This window comes from Petaurus breviceps, unplaced genomic scaffold (genome assembly GCF_028583685.1).
Source record: "Petaurus breviceps papuanus isolate PSGF00001 unplaced genomic scaffold, PetGlider_PUasm1.0 188, whole genome shotgun sequence".
In the NCBI taxonomy this organism is placed as follows: Eukaryota; Metazoa; Chordata; class Mammalia; order Diprotodontia; family Petauridae; genus Petaurus; species Petaurus breviceps.
The window spans coordinates 25,526,709-25,537,534 of record NW_027185804.1 but is presented as its reverse complement, the minus strand read 5'-3'; the positions used below and the strand labels follow the sequence as shown (position 1 = coordinate 25,537,534).

The window sequence follows — 10,826 nt, the reverse complement described above, 5'->3', positions numbered from 1 at the left end:
CTTCTTCTTCTTCTTCTTCTTCTTCTTCTTCTTCTTCTTCTTCTCCTCCTCCTCCTTCTCCTTCTCCTCCTCCTCCTCTTCCTCTTCCTTCTTCTCCTCCTCTCCCTTCCTCTCTTTCTTTCTTCTTTTTCTCTGTTCCCTCCTTCCTTTCTCTTTTTTCTTTCTTTCTTGAACTGTCTGTCTGAATCTGCCTCTCTGTCTCTCTTTCTTAAAGTTTTGCAAAATGAATTACTGGCTAACATTAGGAGGTGTGACCTTCCCTCTAGGCTAAAATCATCCATTCCCAGCATAGTACAAGTATGAACAAAGTGATAATAATAGGGTAATCTACTACCCTTTTCTCCTGCTCTCAAGGAGTGCAAAAAGGCAAAGGCAAAGACAAAAACCCCCTCCCCCAACTCCTCCTCTCCTTGCCATCCTGGGGCAGTCTGGCCTCAGCGGAGTCTGGAGTCATTCTCTTCTCTAGTAATAATGACAGTAAGACACCAATAACCTCTTTAGTGTTACGTGGACATTTTCCACTTGAAACCGGGTCACAATTCCAGTTCATTTCTCTTGGGCTTCTGAGTAGCCACTGAAGAAGAATTTAAAATAATTACTGGTTTGGTCTATGGAGTACTGGGTATCAGGGAAGTTCTCAGATTGTAGGATTTGTGAGCTGAAATGGATTTTAGAGATGACAGACCATTAGAACTGGGAGGAACTTTGCCAATCCACTCCTGAAAAAGAATCCCTAATATCACATACCCAATAAGTGGCCATTCCCTAATGAACCCCCTGTCTCCTTACCAACCACCTCCCATAGCAGTCATTTTATTCTTGGATGATTCTAAGAGTTAGGAAGTTTTTTCCAACATCAAGCCTAGATGAGAGCCTTTTCACCTTTTACCTATAGTTCTACCTCTTAGGGCCAAGCAGAATAAGTTTCAGTTCTATTGAGTATGGCTTCTCTTTGAATATTTGAAGGCAACTTCATGCATTCCCAAGTACCATTTGTCACAGAAAGTAGAGCCATGAATAGTATGGGAGATCTGTGAAGAGGCTTGATATCAAGGGAACCGCACCTCCCCCCCCCAACCCACTCTTAACAACAAGAGCTAGTTTGTCTTTGTATTCAAAGTGCTTGGTGCATAGCAGGTGTTCAGTTAATGTTTTCTGAATGGAATTTAATCCATATGAGAAATGGACTGTCTAAGTTGGTCAGAGGTTCCCTCCTTACTTGAGGTCTTCAAACAAAGACCGGGTGATGGGGAGCTCTATTTCTGTAGTAGAAGGAAGGATAAAAAGCAAAGCAGTATCAGGCAACACTGGCTCAGATGTTCTCTCCCATTTTCTGTCCCCTCCCCTCTACTCCCCTGTGACCAAAACACTTTCTTTTTCTCTCTTACCTTCCCTAGATCAGACCTGGGGTGGTCAGTGTACCTTTAAACTGGTGGTATGCTTGTCATCTCTAGTAATGGGTACAAAGGGAAAGCTTCAACTAATGAACCTGAATCCTTTTAAGACTAGGGATTCTGAGACCTTCATTGGTGCCCAGATCCAATGAAACGAGGAACTCTCCCACTATTCCTTGAAATGAATCAGACTGAGCACTCCTACCCTGTTATTCCCCAACCTGATTTTTCTTCCTTGAACAGAGAAGAGGATTTGAGTAGAATCAGGGGCAGAAGGGGATTCCTTGTACTCATTCTTTATTACTAGCAACACCACATTGCCAGTAAATCCTTAGGCAAATACTGAGTAGTCCAAAATGCTGCAAAATCATTAGAGTTTTCCTTGCAAGAGAAATGTGGTTTTACAGGTGAATTTTTTTATATACCCCACTGCCTAACTTCTTTAATAAAGAAGCGATCAATCTACATGCATTTATTAATGCCTACTGTGTTCCAGGCATGGCATTAGGTACTGGGGATTAAAAAACAAAATGGTAATAGTCACAATAATAATAATGATAACTAGTATTTTTATCAGGTGGATCTTCTTGGATCCTCATAACAACCCTGTGACGTAGGTGCTATTAGGCAGACAGCGATTAAGTGACATGCCCAGAATCACAGAGCCAGTAAGAGTCTAAGACTGGATTTGAACTCAGGTCTTCCTAACTTGAGGTCCAGTACTCTTACATGATCACTTTTGTTGACCTTGGTTGTCTTCATTTACCTGGGTTCTGAGCCCTGAATCTAGACTTCTAACCCATTTTTTTTTTTTTTACTTCTGCACTGTAGCATTCACAATGCTAATTTACTGGGCAATGCCTCAGTTTTGTATCCTCTCTCCATCACCTGTCCTTGCTTTCATCTTCTGTACATGTCATTTAAATCTAAGTTGATATGGTGAGCTCCCCATGTCAACTTGTCAATCTCTTTAGACAACTTCCCCTCTTCCTCCTCATCTGGCTTGTTTTGTTTTTTTTTTTTGCATATTCAGAATTTCATTCTTGATATCTCCCCATCCCTTCTGGGCTAACTTTCCCTTCAGAGTTTTTGCTCATAGAATCCTGGCTATCCTTCCCCTGAACCCTCTAAAACTAGTTCTCCCCAAATATTGGGTGCACGCGCATCAAACTATATTCTCCATTTTCCTTTGTCAAAAATTCTAATATGGATTGGTCACCTCCCCACAATGTTCGCATCATTGCCACCCCCAACAACCAGTTCCTCCCCCTTGGGGAGAACCAGATGCAGAATAAAATTTCTCCTTGTTCTCTCCTACCTTTTGAAGCATGAAATTATTATTAAGGCAAATGCAAACCGTATTGTACTTAGAGCCAGAGGATCTGGAAATTAGCTCTGCTATATCCTTCCTGTGTGCCCCTGGCCCAGTCACATCGCTGTCCAGTCATCTGTCCAATGACAGATCCTCCCAGGTCTAGATCTATGGTACTACCCAACAGTGAGCCACGCTCCTTCTGGCAGAGAGCTTCAGCAGAATTTATACCTTAGATGTAGAGAAGGAGGGAACCACAGAGGTCAGGTCCAAACTCCTCTTTTAAAAAATGAAGAAACTGCGGCTGAGGGAGGGCAAGTTACTTGCTTAGGGTCATGCAGGCAGTAAGTATACAAGGTCAAATTTTAACTCAGAGCTTCCTGACTCCAGGCCCAGCACCCTATCTATGGCATCATCTAGCTGCCCACAGGATCAGGATTGGGACAAAGGACCGAGACAGAGGCTCCACTTGGTTATTGTTTTGTTTTGGTTTTTGGAATCCTTCCCAGTCTCCTTTCTTGGCTCAGCTACATCTGCATAGGAGAACCAAAGGATATTGAGGAGTGAGAGAAAAACCATGAGGAGGGAGGGAGAGAGAGAGAGAGAGAGAGAGAGAGAGAGAGAGAGAGAGAGAGAGAGAGAGAGAGAGAGAGGGAGAGAGTAAGAAGACAGAGAGAGTAAGAAGACAGAGAGAGAATGAGACAGAGAGAGAGTGAGTGAGAGAGAGAGAAGGAGGAAGGGAGGGAGAGAGACAGAGATAGGGAGAGAGAAAGAAGACAGAGACAGAGAGAGAGAGAGTGAAAGAGAGAGAGAAGGAGGGAGGGAGGAAGAGAGACAGAGATAGGGATAGAGAGACAGAGATAGGGAGAGAGAAAGAAGACAGAGAGAGTCAGAGAGAGAATGAAACAGAGAGAGAGACAGACAGACAGACAGAGAGACAGAGACAGAGATAGAGAGAAAGAAGACAGAGAGAAACAGAGAGAGAAAGAGTGAGAGAGAGACTATACACATGTCTAGGCCACAATGCAACTCCTATATAAATGTCTTTCCATACATGTCAGGTATGTCCACTCTTCCAACTAATAGCATATGCATTTGTGGGAGAGTGTGCCCCAGATTTTTTAGGGGGGAGCATTCTATCTCTACTTTTCGTACTTTTGCTGTTTTATTTAATGCATTTGCTTTGAACTAATTGCTCCCTCTGACTATAAAAGGTAAACATACTAACAAGAGCTCACGTACTATGGTTTACAATAAATGTAGACCCACTGAGTAACTTGCACCTGGGCTAGGAGCCCTGTGTAATGGGATTCGCTCTGGCTGCAACGTTGAAACTTATTTTACAGAAGAAGGAAATAAGGCTGAGAAAGAGAAGACCTTTTTTCTCCTTGTTTCACATATGAGGAGACTCGGATTCAAAGAGGTGCACATCTACTCAGAAAGACATTCCAGAGAGGTGAAGTGTCCTGTCTGGCTAATAAGGGCTAGAACAAGACTTTGAAGATGGGTTTCACTTGACTCTGTCCAGCCCTTTTCTTCCACGGCTTGGGTAGTGAAGGAAGACTAGATTAGGAGATGTGGAAGGTCCCTCTCAGCTCTTTAAAGTTTTCTGTACATTTGCTGACACTGCTTGTGGGCATCTCTTCCCTAAGAACTTGGGTAAGAAATTAGATAATGTTATAGGTCACTCAGCACTCAGCTAAGCCAATAGTAAATGGAGCAGAAAAGCTTCCTTTATCTTCACCCTGAAGGTCACTGTCCTTGGAGCTTGGGAGGACCTTTCTCAGCTTTGGAAGCAGCTTGGCTTGGCTCCTTGGCTGTGAGGTCAAAATTCTCTGTGGGGAGAGGGGGGAGGGGTGGAAGAAATAAGAATGTCTGGGGTACTATCTTGCCCCTGGCTGTGAACCAGAAATTTTCATTTCATAAAGAACTATCTATCTCTATAGAAAAATCTGTGCTCTTTTGCACCCAATTGGGAAAGAGTTTAGGGAAAATGTCACAAGGAGCAGATTTCTACCTCTTTGGCCAAAGGGAAGAAAGGCTCGAAATGAGGTCCATAAATTAGGATAAATGTGTCCTAGGCACCAGAAAGAGCTAATGTCATGGTGATCATCAGACCATGCAGAGAAAGCCAGTTTTTACCCCTGAACTCCCCTTCTTGTGCCCATCCCCCAAAGGGCCCACCCAAGCTAACTGCAATGTAGCATCCCAAAGCATGTTGGGAAGGCCTGGATCCTAGGGAAAAAAATCATTAAAAAATGAACCACACTCTTTGGTGGCATGTGTCCCAAAGGGAACAGAGTGTCTTTTGTGAAAGTCTCCTACCAGGAGCTTGGCTAAGCTTGAATTGGGGCCCTCGCCTCCCACTTGGTATTAAACATTCATCAAGACATTATTGTCTTTTTTCATTTGTACTACACTAAGCAGGGGAGGAAATTCAAATGGCACTGAAAATATATGGTCCATGGAGAACCATGGAGCTGTCTGGTCAAGTTTTGGCTTCATTTCTTTAGGTGAGGCAACTAACTCATAGTACTATGAAATGTGAGAGCAAGAATGGACCTTAGGACATAAGTATCATCACTGGAAGGGCCCTTAGAAATGGAACATAGAATATGAGAACTGGAAAAGATCTTAGAATGCAGAAGATAGAATGTCAGACTGAGAAGGGGTTTTTGAACATAAAACATAGAACGTCGCAGCTGGAAGGGACCTTAGAACACAGCACGTAGAATATTAGAGCTAGAAAACCCTTAGAATAAAGAAGATGCGAGCACTGGAAGGAGTTCTCATCGTACAAAGGAAGAAAACTAAGAAGTAGATTCTCCAATGAGGTCTTTTGTTTCTCTGCCCCTTAAGAGACTTTGGCCAAAGTCCATTTTTATTCCCCAGAGGTTTCGCTTATTTAGATGCGCGGAATCAGACTGAAGTTGGGAAGAACCTTTAGAGACCATGTAATTCACCCTTGCCCCAGGGACAGGGAATAGCCTACCTCATGGGCAGCCCCTTCCATAATAAGAGAGTCCTAATTGTAGCCCAGCCCTGCATCATATTGAGACAAAGTTCATCTCCCTCTGGGGCTACAAATAATTAATTGCAGTTGACTTGTACATGAAAGCAGTGCAAACAATGAAAGACAGCAATCACAGCCCCCCTTATCTTGGTCCGGGGATTCTCTCATTTCAGCTCCCAGACTGAGCTAAGTATTTTCCCCTGCTCTTCTAGGACAGCAGATACTGAACTCATTCAGCCTTCTTCTCCCTCTCATGCTCCCCCAATCACACCCCAAGGAATGGATAAACATTTGTCAGAGATCTTTTCGGAGACTTCGTGTATAGGCTGGACCCAATGGCCCCTGAGGTCTCTGTCAGTGCCCAAATCCTGTCATTTTCATCAAGGGTTTTCATTCCTTCCCCCATGTTGTTGCTATTCTCAAGAACCCTTTCCAATTGTCCCTGATTCTGGGTCACAATCTGCCCAATGGCGAGCCTGAGATTCTGAGAGAGTCTGGTTATGAATGATTTGGACAGACATCCCAGCAGCAGATGCCACAGAGAAAAGTTTAGCTGGAAATTCTCTTTGGGGAGGAGTGTGTGAATAATAATGGTGGGAAGGGACAATCAGTCCATCAGTCCACAAGCATGTGTTAAGTGCCAGGGATAGTACTAAGTATTGAGGGCACAAAGAAAGGCAAAAACAGCACCTGCCCTCAGGGAGTTCACAGTCTAATGCAGGACACAAGTACTTACATAAACAGGCACATATGATGTACATACAGAGTAGACGGTGGAAGGTACCCTTAGAAGGGAGGGTGTTAACAGCTGTAGGGGGAGCCACGAAAGGCCTCCTGTGTAAGGTAATCCTCAGGTATGTTCCACCCCATCTGATCTGACAAGCATATTTGTCTCTTCAACCAGAATATAAACTCTAGGAGGTCAGAGACAATCTTAGAACTCGCTATTAATTTACATAAAGTTTTACACACAGAAGTTACTCAATAAATATTTCTTTGAATGAATGAAATGCAAATAGGGATTATGTCATTCTTTTTTACTCATATATCCAGTACCTAACACAGTGTCTGGCACCTGGTAGATATGTATTGGATGGTTAAAACCTAGAAACCCTATTTCCATGACATGTCTCAGGAAATAATTAGACCCTGGGTCAAATGCTATTTATAATCATGAGATTTGAAGGTGGAAGGGACCTTAGTAATCAACCATTCATCTGAGAAAAGATCTAGGAATTTTATAGGACCATAAGCTCCAACCTGAAATCAACAGCATAGTTTGGCAGTCAAGAACCTGTGATAGTAATGGCAATTAAAGATTCCCCTGTATTGACTTGGTTTTCAAATCGATTGTGTTAAAACCCAGAGCTTGTTAATCCCACCTGTGGGATGGACTTGTTGATGTGAAAAGAAAGTCCTGAACTGGGAGGAGCTGGTGACGTAGATTTGGAGAGACTAGAGAGAGGCAGAAGATCTTTTTTTTTTTTGGAAGCAGCACCTCGTGGAGAGAGAGACTAAGAGAATTGCTGGTGGCCGCTTTGAATTGCCCTGGACTTTTGAGACCTGCCCCCTGAGCTGCCAAGGACTGAGGAGACATGGCTGTTTTGCTGGTACTTTGTCTGTCTGTTTTGATGTTATTTTGCCAGATTTGTCCACTGGTGAAAGACAGTCCTTTTGTTGAAGAAGTCCTGGAACCTGGCTGTTCACTAAGAAGCCCTGAGACTGTCCTGCAGACAGAGAGTGAATACTGTCCACTGGTGAAGGACAGTGCTGTTGTTGCAGGGGTCTGGAGACTGTCCTGCAGACAGAATGAATACTGTCCACTGGTGAAGGACAGTGCTGTTGTTGCAGGGGTCTGGAGACTGTCCTGCAGACAGAGTGAATACCGTCCACTGGTGAAGGACAGTGCTGTTGTTGCAGGGGTCTGGGAGCCTTTCTGTTGGTTCAGAAGCCCTGAAGAAGGATTTTCTTGTTGTATGTTTACAGAAATCCTGGGAGAGGGCTTTGCTAATGTGTTCAGGGGTTCTAGGACTGTTCTACAGACAGAGGATAAATTCATGAAGGGATTGGCAATGTATCTTATGGCCTTGCTAAGCCTTGTCTCCCCAGGAACTAAGATTGCTGAGAACTTGCCTCATGTCAAGATGAAGAAAAGACCTCCATTTGGGTATTAAGTGCTGTGCTTAAACTTGATGTAACTCTGGGGTAGATTCAATTGTGATCCAGGGGTGGGGAACTTTTGACCTTTTTGTGTTCTATGGTTGAGCAAATGAATGTATTTTACTTATGTTTGGAAACTAATCTCCATTTGAGAAGAGGGGCTTTGTGGTGGACTAAATGAAGGTACAGCCTAGGGGTGGAGAAGTATTTAGAACAGAGACTTTGTAATTGATTGAATGATTGGAAGGTCCTGGGGTGGGGTAGTCCTTGGAGATTATTTAATCACATTTAGTAAATGCTGTATTTGGAATGATGTCATGTTTTGATCTTCTCTGTTCTTGGTTTGTCACTAAATAAAATGGAGAGCACCTATGCTGGTATTCTGAACCTTGGGAAGTTGCCTTTCCTTGGCATTATATTACAGAACCCTAAGGTGATCTTGGGCCACATTGAGGGAGGCATGGTGTGAAAGAATAAGGAGGTGTCTAGTACCCCTATTATCCTCCCTAGTTAGAGCATAGTGGGAATTTTGTATTCATTTTTTTTTGGGGGGGAGGCAATTGAAGTTAAGTGACTTGCCCAGGGTCACACATCTAGTAAATATCCGAGGCCACATTTGAACTCAGGTCCTCCTGACTGCAGAGCTGGTGCTCTATCCATTATACCACCTAGCTGCCCACTGTATTCATTTTCATAAGAGACATTGATAAGCTGAAAAGGATCCAGAGGACGGCACCCACGATGGTGAAGGGTCTCAAGTTCATGCCATATAAGGAACTGTTTGAAGGAACTGGGGTTATTTAGTCTGGAGATCGTTCAAGGTGTGTGAGTGGGACTACATTAGGGATCCCCAAACATTTGGAGAGCTATCAATTTGTTTTACTTAACTACTTGTAATTTGTAACAAGGGTCATGTTTTTCTTTTTCTTTTCAATAGAGGGAAAGGAAGGAGGGAGAAAAAATGAATATTCATTAATTAAAAAAAAAACCCAAAGTTTCATTAAAAATGGTTACACTTCTATCTGGTCCCAGGGGACAGAACCCCAAGGGCGAGGAGTGGAAGGTGTGAAGAAACCAAGTAGCTTTGAATTTAGGATGAACTTTCTTACTATCTGAACAATTTTAAAGCAAAATGGACCACTTTGTTATTGGGCTGAGAACTTGAGTGATGGGATTGTAAGGGTTTGGTTGTTTTTTCTCGTTTTGCCTTTTGTATCCCCAGAGTTTAAAAGCACAATATTTGGTATATAGTATAGGTTTATAAGTGTGTGTGTGTGTATAGTACATATATAGTATTGTTATATATGCTTGATTAATGCTTGTGGACTTGACTCGGGAGGCAGCAGATTCCCTCTAACATGAGGTCTTTAGGTAAAAGCTAGACCCTGTTTCAGGTGTGGGTCAGATCACATGACTTTCTAACTCTGAAATCCTGAGACTGCCATCCATCTTGTCTACCCCCAACTACCTCCCTTCCTGGATCCTCCACCCCAAGAAGTGATTATTTTTGTATCTTATTCCAAAGCACTTCTCCAACTCTAATTTGTATTCTAGCCATCTGAGTACATACCCAGCCACTCATTCTTACTACATCGTGAGCTCTATGAGAACAGAAAATATGCTTTATTCCTATATCTCTTATGCCTGAGAGTTCATAAAATAGTTGTTGAATAAATGAGGAAATCTGTGAAGTACTTCATTCAGCTGAGATGGCTCGGTGGATAGAGTGATGAATTTGGAGTCAGGGGGACCTGACTTCAAACTGTACCTCAGACACTTACTACTGGTGTGACTCTGTTTCCTCATCTGTAAAATGGGGGTGATAATAATGGCCCCTCCCTCCCAAAGTTGTTTCAAGAATGAAATTAGATACAGATTAAAATGTTTTATAAATAAATACTAGTTGTATTGTTGCTGTTCAACCAAGGAGCAGTACCTATATAGCTAGCTCACTCCATTGATCTCTTGCCCTTCTCCAGGTCCTTAATTAGAGAAGTCAATGCTAGGTTCACTTCTAAGTGAGCTCTCTGAGGGCATGGAACTGCCTTATGTAAATCTTGTGCCCCCTTTTCCAATAACTATAAAGAACTGTATCTAAAAGGCAGTTAATAAATGCTTATGGATTGACAAATGAGACAGAGCATTATGATGTCCTAAGGATTACTCTGAAATTGACCATTGACTTTTGGTAGTCCAAGAAAAAGAATTTCACTTAATTGTATGGCAATTCCCTTACTCTGAGTGTGAATGGGCCAGGGCAGTAGTAGGTGAGGGGGTGGGGAGAGTGGATAGAAGGCAAGGTTTGGAGGCAGGGTCCCTAGGCTCAAATCCTAACCAGCCACTCCCAGTGGGACTTGGTAATGACTCGATAGTTCAATATGGCATACTTGACAAGTAGGTATCCATCTTTCACTTAAAGACTTCAGATGAGGCGGCACCTACTGTTCTCTGCTCATTTGTTCTTAGTGTTGTTCTAATTATGAGAAAGTTTATCCTAAAATCAAAGCTAAATTTGCCACTTCAGATTTAGATGCATTTACTCCTAAAGGGGCAGAACACTGTCTATTCAATGCCCTTGTCCTCTGGGGCCACACAGAACAAATGTTCAAGCTTGCTTTGTGGACAAGTCATGTGTCTTCTCTGGGCCTCTGTTTCCATTTACTTTTATATGTTTTTATATATAATGATGGATAAGCTGTCATTTCCCCTGATGGAATGTTAACTCCCTGAGGTCAGGGACCGGTTCATTTTTGTTTTTCTAGTCCCATGCCCTTCACACACAGTAATATTTACTTAATGCTAGTTGATTGACTACATGATAGATTGGTCCAAATGAGCTATGCACCCTCTTCTAGCTCTTAATCTTAGGGTCCTAGAGTCAACCCAGGCTTAATTAATGGGCGGGGGGGGGAGGTAAGAGGGAGAAAAAATGCTTGTTAATTTGAAA

The 10,826-nt window shown here is 42.7% G+C and overlaps 1 protein-coding gene across 2 annotated transcripts in view; it reads right to left on the bottom strand.

The window, feature by feature from the left end:
- TRIM44 (tripartite motif containing 44) overlaps positions 1-10,826 on the bottom strand; it is a 232,828-nt gene that overhangs the window by 56,547 nt on the left and 165,455 nt on the right. The gene's annotated exons all lie outside the window — the stretch shown is intronic.